The sequence below is a fragment of the Anas acuta genome, chromosome 3, assembly GCF_963932015.1.
Source record: "Anas acuta chromosome 3, bAnaAcu1.1, whole genome shotgun sequence".
Taxonomy (NCBI): Eukaryota; Metazoa; Chordata; class Aves; order Anseriformes; family Anatidae; genus Anas; species Anas acuta.
In genome coordinates, this window is record NC_088981.1 from 43456600 (window position 1) to 43467995 (window position 11396).

Below are 11396 nucleotides of genomic sequence, written 5' to 3' on the forward strand. Positions count from 1 at the left end.
GCTCCTGGATGGGGTCCCTCTGCTCATGGCTGCTGCTCCCCAGCAAGAATCAGAGCTGGAAAATGTGGCAATGGCCAAGGGCTGACAGGAGGAAGAGCACTCATGGCCTACATGGTGCCTGCTGGGTGAGTGCCAGCCAAAGATGCAGGTCTTGCTCCTGAGCACATCGGCAGTGTGCACTGGTGGGAGCACTGCACCAGCTGCGGCAGGCACAAGCAGAAGTCCCGGCTTGGTGCAGCAAGGTCCAGCAACTAGAAGAAAATGTGATTTTACTTCTCCAAAGCACACCACTGATACAGAGAGAAGCAGGGCAGAAAATGTGGAAGTACATCGTGTCATTTTCAGAGTCAGCCTTCCCTGACCTAGGCGCTCCCTGTAGCACTAATTAACCCCTGCACTAGATGAGTGTGAGATGCTACCAAGGCAGGAGAGCTGTGCTCCCAAGTGTGGCTTCTGCCTCTATACATTATCATATACAGTGCAGAATGCAAGTGCCTCGAGCAGAAAAGATTTCCATTTCAAATAGGTAAACGCTTTACTGTTGTCAAGCTAACGGAAGGCAAGCTGGAAACTACTAAATCATTCCCCTGACAGTGGTACTGAATAGGCCACTCATGCTGACAGGGTCATAAATAAAGTTGCTTTCCCAGCAAATTGGCACCTGGAGGATGCTTTCCTAGATAGTATCTCTGCCTGTGTGTTGTGGAAGCAGATTGGCATGGTGGTAAGACACATAAGCTTTAGCTCTCAAATGCCAACCCTGTGTTTGTTTGCTCTAGATATTTTCTGGCAAAGAAGAAGTGATGAGATAACAAGAAAGAATATATGGGAAAAAGAGGGAAGGAGAATGGTAGTTTTTGAAAAATTTGAGCCAGTTACTGTATACCCACATTGAAAACTAATCAGGAAACCAATCAAAATTTGCTGGGTTGAAAGCACCACTGCACTTAGGTCACAGATGCCTGTGTGCGATCAGCAGGCAGTCACGAGTCACAGCTTCCTCTGGAGAAATACCTTGTCCCATTACAGAGCTGAGAGCAGAAGTACTGAACTCTCCTGTCAGTAGAGAATTCCATAGGGGGCAGGGTGGGGAATAAAAGCAAAATAATTTGGATAATTTGTGAAAAAAATAATTTGTGGGAAAAAAAAAGGAACCAAAACTCCACACAGGAGCTGAATGAACACCCCAGCCCCTTGGTCATCTGTGTCTTCCATATGCCTTTGCATTAATCAGGCCAGAGGGCCAGGGTCCCTTAGGTTAATCCCTGGGGCATGACAAGGGACCAAGACTGGCTGTCAGGTGTGCTGAGGAAGGCTCAATTAGCAGTTTGCCTTCTGCAAGGTAGTTTCTCAAAATCTTTGTTCTTCAGAGCATTTTGTTTTCAGGGAAGTGACATTTCCTGGCACCAAAGCATCTTCCAGGAGACTTTCCAGCTTGCTCAAACGTGGCTCAAATGTATGCCCAGGGAACAGGTGCTATCAGCTCCATGGTGCAAAGCCTGGATTTAAAATCAATTCCCAGCCTATTTTGCTAGAGATGGTCTTAGGAAAGCACAGGAGCAGTGGGGTGATTATCTGAGCTCAGGTCCCTGTGACAGACCACTTCTGTGGTTATAAAAAGCGTTGGCAGGCTCACCCTGCGTGGATGGATGAGCAAACTCATCTCAGAGTTTCTGATAGATGTCATTGTACAAAACAAGATGGGAAAGCACTAGCAGTGCTGTTGTACCTCTGTCAGCCTCTGCAACATTGCTTCTGGTTATTATCACATTCAAACTGCCCTTTGGCTTCCAGCACAGTGTGTTTAACTCTCTTTTTCCCTTGGCTATTTCTCACACAGGAAAATGAAAGCTGCCATTGCCTTTGTGAGCAAATAACTCACCTCTGCACTGCCCTGAGTTGGCTTGGTGGTCAGGGTGCCTACAGGTGCAGGGACCTTCCCTGCTAGGCTCTCCTGGATGCTTGCTTGGCTGTCCCATGGGGGAGCAGTTGCTGGTCAACAAGCACATTTGCAGCTAAGGAAGAGCTCATGCTGCTGCACGTTGGCTTCCACCATAACCTCTGATGAACGCAAAGGCAAGGCTGAGAGGGCCATTCAGCAGCAAAGGGTGACATGCTTATCCCTTTGACCAGATCTGTTGGCCTCCTTCCATGCTGAGCATCCAGGCAGCAGTGGATGCTTTCTGGGAAGTGCTGAACTGTGCTAAACCCTCTAACATCAACCCCACGTGTGGCAGCCATATGGGGATTTCCCTTCCCAGACTCTCTGGGATACCAACAGCTGGTGGGAACCTCGTGTGGGAGCTCATGCTCTGAGTAGGTGGCAGTTGGGTGGTTCCTTGGGGTGACCTTGCTGTGTGGTTAGATGGAGGAACAACATCCCATCTCCTGGAGACTTCACGGAACTAATCCAGGCTTCAGCTGTGCCCCAACAGCTAGCCTGCAGGAGGATGGAGGTGGCACGTTGCTGGTGTACTCAAATTCAGTTTGGACATAAAGGTGTGTAATTCTGTGGCAGAGCAATATGGTCCCAACGGTGACTGTGTTCCAGACAGCCTTTTCTGTTTGTGCTGCACAACAGAGTGAGAGGTGATTGAGCCACTCCTTTTTGGCAGCCAGGCCCCAGGTGGGTGAGTGCCCAGTGAGACGTCCTGGACAGCCAGTCCAGGGCCACCATTGCCCTCTGTTGGCAAAATCCTGAGGTGTCCCCTCTTGATGCTTGCTTTGTGCTACTGCAGTGCATGTCCCATCTCTGGGCACTGGTGCCAGCCCTCACTCCATCAATCATTTTTCCTGCCCTTCCCAAAGACCAGAGCTGCTGGGCACCCAGAGAAATATATAAATATCTGCATATGAAAATTATGATGAATCCTCCATTTCAAAATGTGTTCTTTAGGCCTGGAGAGGAGTCTACTGCCATAGTCAACTGACTGGACACAATTCTGGGCAACCTACTCCAGCTGACTTGGCTTGATCACAGGGGCTGAACTAGATGACCTCCAGAGGTCCCTTCCCACCTCAACTGCTTTCAGGGAAGTTACATTTGCTGGCTTGAGAGCATCCATGCCAATTTTAGCTGAGGTTTCATACGGCTATAAAATCCAGTGTTTGTGAGAAACATTTTCCCATAAATGGATAACAGGTGTCAGACATAACAGAGAAGATGAAATATGTTTTTAAGAGGCTCATCATGACTGTTGTATAGTTAAACATCATTTTACTGAAGGAAGGCTCTAAAGTTTACACCTTTTGTGGAGTTTATAGGGGGTGGTAGTGAGGCACAGTTTTTAACCATAAAGCATAAAAGACTTTGACATCAGACCGACAGTCTTTACCTCCATATGACTCACAGAAAAACTTATTGTAACATATTTTGATCTGGAATTAGCAAATATCAAGGAAGTTTATCTAAGATAACAGTTGCCATGTCTATAATCACTCCTGCATAACTTTAAAGCAATTATTGCCGTATGTCTGTCTTGTGTTGAAGCACAGTAGAAACATGAAAGATCTTGCTCTTTGCTGCCAGCTGCTCTGAAACCACAGTATAGTGCATTCACTTACTGGGAGAACACGCTAGAAAGCCTGACCATCACAAAAGCCTGTTCTTCTTGAATGGACATTAGAATCACAGAGAAATTAAATTGTTCCAATATATTTAAATATGCATAGCTTGTTAATCAATTTGAGTACATTTTTGGTCAAATATCTAGGGGAACCTACAAGAAAATGGCTTACAGGGAACAGAAGACAGATAAAGGCAGAATCTTGCAGTTCATTGTGGACACATGAAGATTATAACAGAGATTACTTTAGAAGACTTGCATGTGCAGAAATTTTCAAATGGTTCATGGCTGTCACAGGGAACAGTTTCCACATCATAGGTAGGCTGGCACATACCAGGGATCACAAACTCCAGGTAGCACTGGTGACTGCCATCATCAGTTTCTGAACTGGCAGAATTGAACAGGGCCTTGGAGGAAGAGATCTCAGCATGGGTCAAGGTCTGTCATGGGTCTGTGCAGTATGGAAAAGAGGAGTCTGATGGGAGACCTCATGGCTCTCTGTAACTACCTGGAAGAAAGAAGGTTGCAGTGAGGAGGGTGTTGGACATTTTTTTTTTTTTTTTTTCAGATGGCAAGTGATAAGATGCAAGGAAATAGCCTCAAGTCTCACTGTGGGAGGTTTAGATTGGTTATCAGGAAGAAATTCTTCATGGAGAGAGGTGGTCAAACATTGGAACAGGTCGCCTGGAGGAGTGTTGGAGTTGCCATCCCTGGAGGTATTTTAGAGTCATCTTTAAGAGGAGGATGTGGAGAAAAAGGTTGGAACACCTTGTTATGATGAAAAGCAATGGGAACTTCTCCATAGCTGCCCATCCCCAGATGCCAGAAATGTTCATTCCAATCTCCTTTATGATTACAGGTGCCCTGGATTTGCTTCTAAAGCTATAACAGGTTTTGGCATGTTGAAACATGCTAGAGTTTGCAAACAGAGTTTTCCCTCTGCAGAATTTTTAGAGGGAGAGGTTAATATGGCTCAATGCCACGATTCATTGGTCTCCCAGTGTGATTCAACATAGTGTTGCTCAGCAAGAAAATGTAGCCCTTTCATGAGCACTGGCTGATGCTGTATTGCTGCTGTGTTGGAATTAGATATTAGATTTTGTCAAAGAGCAGTTTAGCATTCAAAGATTGTCCTTAGGATTTGCTGCTGCAGGGCTTGGAGCTTCTCATGGGAATTCAGAATGATGAGTGTTTTGTGTGATTGGCCTCAGAGCTCCTAGACAAGTTCATCTGGAGAGCATCAGAGATATCACAGCCTATAGAAAGTAATAGAACTGTATTGCTTAAAAGTTGCTGGCACCTATCTAGCAAAACTAACTCACTCTGACACTATTATTTAATTTGGAAAACATATCAAAGCAATCTGAACATCAGATGCAACTGTTAAAACCCCTTTCAAAATCTCCTAGGGCAACTCAGGATTTGTTCAGCTAAGTATAAATACGGAACAACAGTGTTTGAGGTAAAAAGTACAGGCTATTTGCATTCTCTTTGCCAGTATGTGACTGTGGGGAGATCCTGTACAGATAAACTGATCTGTGCTCCAGACAGATTGCAAACAGGGTGTAAGTTTGACATCTGAATGAGATTAATGAAAACAAAAGAGCAATGCAATAGGCAATGCCAAAGAACTCTCTGATCCAAAGCTGATAGACACTCTGATGAGTGATATCCAGGTGAATTGGCAGTTCTGGCTAGAAACACAAACAAGTCTTTCAGGTTCTCCAAAGCCATATCTGCACTGAACCATGAGATCACTTGTGAGGGTACAGCAGAGGTCCTGGGGAAGGTTTAGGAACCATGACCATACCTGTTCTGAGGCACATTGGGAAACATCCACCATGCTTATTCTTGCAACAAGTAGGCTTCCTCCATACATGACATATAGTAACCAATTCTTGTTCTCCAGTAAGGCTTTCTAGAATTCTCCTGCCGTTGAGCAGGCCTACAGTCCCACACCACCAATCCACCTTGGGGCTGTGCCTACCTGCTGCCACCATCCACCAGCATGTGTTGAGCAAAGGGGTGGCAGGACAGCTGGACAAGCAGCCCCATCTCACAGGCAGGGTGCCTATATCTAGGATGATATCCATCATATCTTGGCTGCTCTGAGGATGAAGGACACTTTTGGAGACTGGGCCCACCGATCGAGACATGTTTGGAAGATCCAAGCCAGTGAGGAATGGGCATTGAAGAATTTTATTTTATTTTTCTGTGTTTGCCTCCTTAGAAAGCACCTGGAGTCTAAGGCAGAGAATATATGTCTCCTGAGACACAATACGTTGATGGGAGACAAATTACTGAAAATTAGCCGAGTTGAGGACTTAATCAGAAAAGGACAAGACTGACCTATTGTTTGTCTTTAACTAGTAATGTATTCGTTTTCTCTGTGCTTTTAATGTCTTCATCCCTTCTTGATGAGTTATCTCTGAAGCAAGCTAAGAAGCAATATGAGCAGCAATTCAAAGCAAGTAGCAAATGCCTTTCTTTAATAGCATCTTTCTAATAGGACACTAAACATGTTGTCCTGTCCTAGGGTCAGCAACAGGAACAGTCTGGTCCCAAACAAAGACTTTTAGGCTTTTCTTTGCCTGGAGGTCCTTAAGGCTGCTGGTGGTGTTAGGCTACCACCAAGAGCTTTGTAAGAAATACACAGTGTAGGATGGTCAGGGAACTGAGCCACAGGGATGCTCCTGGCAGTGAAAGGAGTTTGTCAGGGACAATTTCCTTCTCTTTTGAGTCCCTGTTGCTTCCCAATCAATAAAAATGCATGTTCATGTGAGAGTTAACAAGTGCTGCAGTCCTGAAACTGAAAATTCTGACAGCTGTAAAGCCCCACTGTAGGATGAAGATATGCTGTTGACATGGATGGATTAAAAAAAAAACAGAAAAACTGAGAGCTGTTTCCAGAGCTGAATGGACTTTTTTTTTTTTTTAAATAACTTTAATAGGCCTTTCAGTAGCAAATGCAACCCCCAGCAAAGGCTGGCATCTCATTGTCTCAGGCATCATTCAAATACATATTATAAGGTTGCTTCATTCCAAAGAATTTACTGTCTAAATAGAAAGGCAGACAAAGCAATGCAGGAAAGAAAACTACATCTATAGAAGCAAAAAAATAGTAGAGGGTCTATTTTGTGGCTCCTTCTTCAGGCCATCCATGGTGTGGTTTTTATCCACATGGCTAAACACTCCCCTGTGGTGACTAGGGAAGGGGGAACTCCATCCAAGCTGCCCGCTGGGGCAGTCCCTGGCACATGCTGTCCTCTCAACCATGCATTGACATTGTCTGGGGGAAATCAAGTCAGCATGGGCCAAAGCCATGTGAGAGAGTATGTTAACAATTAAATAGTGTAGACAATTGTGGGCCAGTACTTGAGTCCTTGCTCTGGCCTTGTTTTAATTACAATTTCCATGAACCAACTTTTGCCCAAGACTTTGTGGGAAACCCATTATAAAGCCTGAAATCCAACCTATATCTGCTCAGTCTTCTTCTGGTGTCTCATACATCATTCCTTTCCTCTCATTCATTGGCTTTTCATATACTTTCTATGCTGCTTTAGTGCTTAGAAACAGGTCCTGCTGAGGATGTCAGTCTGATGTGGTCAGTTACATGGAAAGCAATACCCCATGAAAGATAGTCTGTAGGACCAACAAGTTGTTTAAATTGTCAGCCAGTTTTGCCATTATAGGAAAAGAGAAGAAGCTTTTATGGAGTAAGACAGCATGTTAAGGTAATATGTTCACTGACCTATGATTTCAATCATTTGTACATGCTCTTCTTGGCCCTCAGCTTGTATATAACTGCTCATCTTGTATTTACAGACCATCTGGAGCTACAATTTAAAAATACAGTTTGGAAATATTTATCTGTAAACTGAAAAGTTGTCCCTAGTGTAGCTGAGATTGCATTTGTTTTTAGTGTTTTCTCCCAAATAAACACAAAGAGCATACATACACACACATCCCAAGCTAAAGATGTAAGAAAGAGTGAAGTTTACTGAATAAAAAGCACTGAGAATGTTTTACCAAAGCTGCCATGCTTCATAAAACTAAATATTATACATGGAATCAAGGGACCCAGGAAATGGATAAGAAAAAAAAATCTATGTGAAAATGAACATTTAGGATTTACTGTAGCCCATAGTATCTGCAAGCCCCATTGACATTTATCCACCTGTATCAAAAAGAATAGTGAAAACAGTTGGCAGCTCAACCTTCAGTTTAACTTTTAAGTCATGTAAAAATCTCCTGGGTCATGAATACAGGAATATCACATTGCCAAAAATGGCCTGTGTATCTTGGAAGTCCTCAGTAAGAATTTCCATGGACAATGAAGGTAGTCTTTCAAAAGACCAAATCACAACTAATTGAGGAAAACAAGTTTTTTCCCTTAAAGCTCTTCTATGGTATTCTACAACTGCTGCAAGGCTATGCCTTCCAACCTTGTTTTTGGAGACTACCAGTGCTACCAGCTTAAATCCTCTTTCAGTGCCAAAAATCCCTCCCTAATGCATGATCCATGATGTGTGTTGTTGGGGCCACCCTATGACCAACAATATGGCAGGAATTTCTATCACAACATTTTGTATTCTTGTCTAGGGTTTCTGGATCATCAACCACGCAGTTGTAATTTCTATGTATCCAGTCTGTTGAAGGTCTTGTCTGAGGCAGTTCCCAAAAGAAACAGGGATTATTGCATGAAGTGAATTCACCAAGCATGATGTTTCCATAGCTTCTCTTCCATAGCTTTGGAAGCTTCCATAGCTCCTTTCTTCCATAACTTCTTTCTTCCTTATTTTCTTTGCATAGCTTTTATTTTTTCTTCCATAGCTTTGGAGGAGTTGTTGACATTAGATATGTCTACCCGAAACACAGAGACCCCACTGCTAGGCTCATCTACCCACACCATGGAATGAATAATAAGATCTATCATGTTCAGGAGCTCAATAGGCAAGTGTATTGGTAATAAAGTAAGATAATTCTCTCAGGAGTGAAAGGAAGTCAAGCAACCATGTAAATACTGAAATAACTAGTAATTTCAGAGTAGTAGTCCAGGTATCTTTATCAAAACATAGGGAAAAAAATGATATAAAAAGGAGGAATTGCTGAATGTCAAAGAGTGAAGTAGTGGAAAGGCTAGCTACAAAGTCAAGTTTTTAGCTTCCAACTTTCATTCACAGACGTTAAAGAGGAATTTTTTGAAACACAGAATCCAAACACCTTTCTCTTTAAGACAAGTGTCACAGGCCAGACTTAAATGTGCAGTTGTCTGCCCACCCTGAGGATAGGTAACAGTAATTCAGAAGTTCAGGACAACCTAGTCCAGAAAGCAACATCCTCAGCAGGTTCTCTACCATGCAGAGCACACCTGGCAATCTTGCCTTTGGAGAGAGCCATGTATTCTCCTTGCAGTCTAGGAAACTTCAAGGCAAGCTAAACTCACAGCACTTGAGATAGTTACTGTTGTGGTTTTGAGGTAATACAGAAAGGGAGTGATATTTCATTTCCTGCATTCATGAACTATGACTCTTCCTTGTCTTTGGACAGGATATGAAAGGGAGCAGAAAAGGATCCTTGTCCCCTCCCGTGCTACATGTGTGAGCAACGTCTACTGAATGATGACTCTAACTGTTCCCTGGAAGGTTAGTAGTGACATGCTCATTCCCTGTTTATGGGGCATTAATAGACAGGAGACTTTGCAAACATTTTGATACATGAAATCTGCGTTCTGCTCAGTAAACTGAAATAAAAGCACTGGTAACTACTAAAACAAACTACTTATTTCAGTACATTTAATATTGCTTATGCAATATATATATATATACAAGTTCTGAACAGAAACAGGACAGAATACAGGGGTAAAGAAGAAAGCAAATTATAAGATTTCTCCAAGAACGTATGTGAAATCTGTTGTTGAAGCAGGGTTGTCCCATGCCCTGTCCAGTAGCCATGCCCCTCAGAGAAAGAGTCAACTTCTATTAGCTTTCTGTGTGATCAGAGGAGGCATTCCAAGTGTCTAGGACAACCTGGTGCAGGGGAGTAACAGAGGACCTGGGGAATTAATTTACTGAAGCAGACAGGCTCCCCCTTGTGAAATGCAGTGATAAGACCTCTTTGGTCCCCTCAGCAACTAGATAGTAAACATTCTCACCTGTTCCCTGGATAAATGAATAAGGTACCCAACTGTAGTAAGCAACTGCTTCCAACTCTGGAAGCATACTGAATTTTCTGAACTTGTAAAGTTCATTTGTTTCCAAAATCCACCCCATGTTATCTTAATTTGCTTCTAGTTTATTAACTAGAGTCTAGTCTGTTATTTTTTTTTAGTTCTGAACTGCAGAACAGCATCTCTCAGACACAGTCTCTAGCCAATATTGCTGGCTGTTACTCCTGCTGCTGCTGTTTCATCTACACAGACTTCTCTAAAACAGAAATCATTTAATCAGCATTCAAAAAAGACATTAAAGAAGTGCATGTATAATTTTTCCTCCCTTTGTGTAAGACTCAACAGTGGGGGTTACTCAAGGGAGATTCTTAAAATAAGGTCATTATTCAACTTCCACAGACTGCTCTTTTCTTCCATCTGGAAGTTAATTTTCTAATGTATTAATTGTTCATTGTAGAAATAGTGAGCAAACTGAAAATCAGTGAAATTGTTTCTCTAGAAAGCAGTAATATCACACATGAAATTAATTAAATTATCTTAATCTAGATATGTGACTTGGAAAACACTTCTTTTCCCTTTGCTGTTAGATGGAAAATAATTTCCTCCATGCAATAATTTCAGTCAAGGCAAGGATGCTTAGATGGTGTTCCATGAATGAACACAAAAGAGCCAAAGTTGGACTCATGGTGCCCAGAGACACAATCCCAGCTCATATAGGGAAGAACCTCATGTTGGAAAAGCATCTGCCTGTTAAGATACTGCAGAGTCTGGTTCAGGGTACTTTAAAGGGGATCAACCAGCTTTGGGGAATCTGCAGTTGTTGGGTGACCATTATTCATTTGAGGAACTGTTTCCCAAAATCCCGGGGTGCTCGGCCTCTGGCTGAGACCAACTGCTTGCTGGGGAGCTGATAAGGGAAAAACTGCCTTTCTTCTGGCAGGCTAAAAGCATGGATGCAGTGGTAGATATAGTACATTGCTTGGTCTGAGAAGGCCCCACTACATGAAACCAGCACTTCCATGTCTGCTGGGGTTTATATTTATCAGGAAGGCTGCTCTGCTGCACTGCTAACCACTATGTGCATTTGCATGGTGCTATTTGTGCAGGTGAAACATGGAAGAGGACTGGAAAAGGCTTGTAACGTGTCCCTAGGCAGTCTGTTGCCTGCAACCTCAAGTGAGCCCTCTACTAGTAAAAATGAACCATTGTGAGGCACTTCTGCCCTTCAGCTCTCCATGGGAGTTAACATGAGTACTGTGCTCTCGCAGCGTATGCTTCAGGGTGAACTCTCCTCACCAACCATCCTCCCCCTCCCCTGTGGAGGACCACAGGAGGCATACCCACTGATCTCGATCACCAATTCACCTGTGTCCAGCTGGCATCGTCCAGGAATGCTGTAACAATATAATTTAGAAACTGTTTGGGGGTCATAGGCTGAGGAATTTTAAAATATTCTCTGAAGTGGTTTGTTCCATGTGTTGTCCCAGTCATTCTCTCGTGGAATCAAGCAATGAGCAGCAAGAAATGAGTCTATTTTTCTTCCCTGCTCCTTTTTGTATGTTGAGCTAAATTAGATCTCTGTGCTGCGACTGGGCTATAAAAGGGGCTCCAATGCAGGCAGGGCAGGTGATTCAAAACAAAAGGCCTTGATTGAAGTGGTT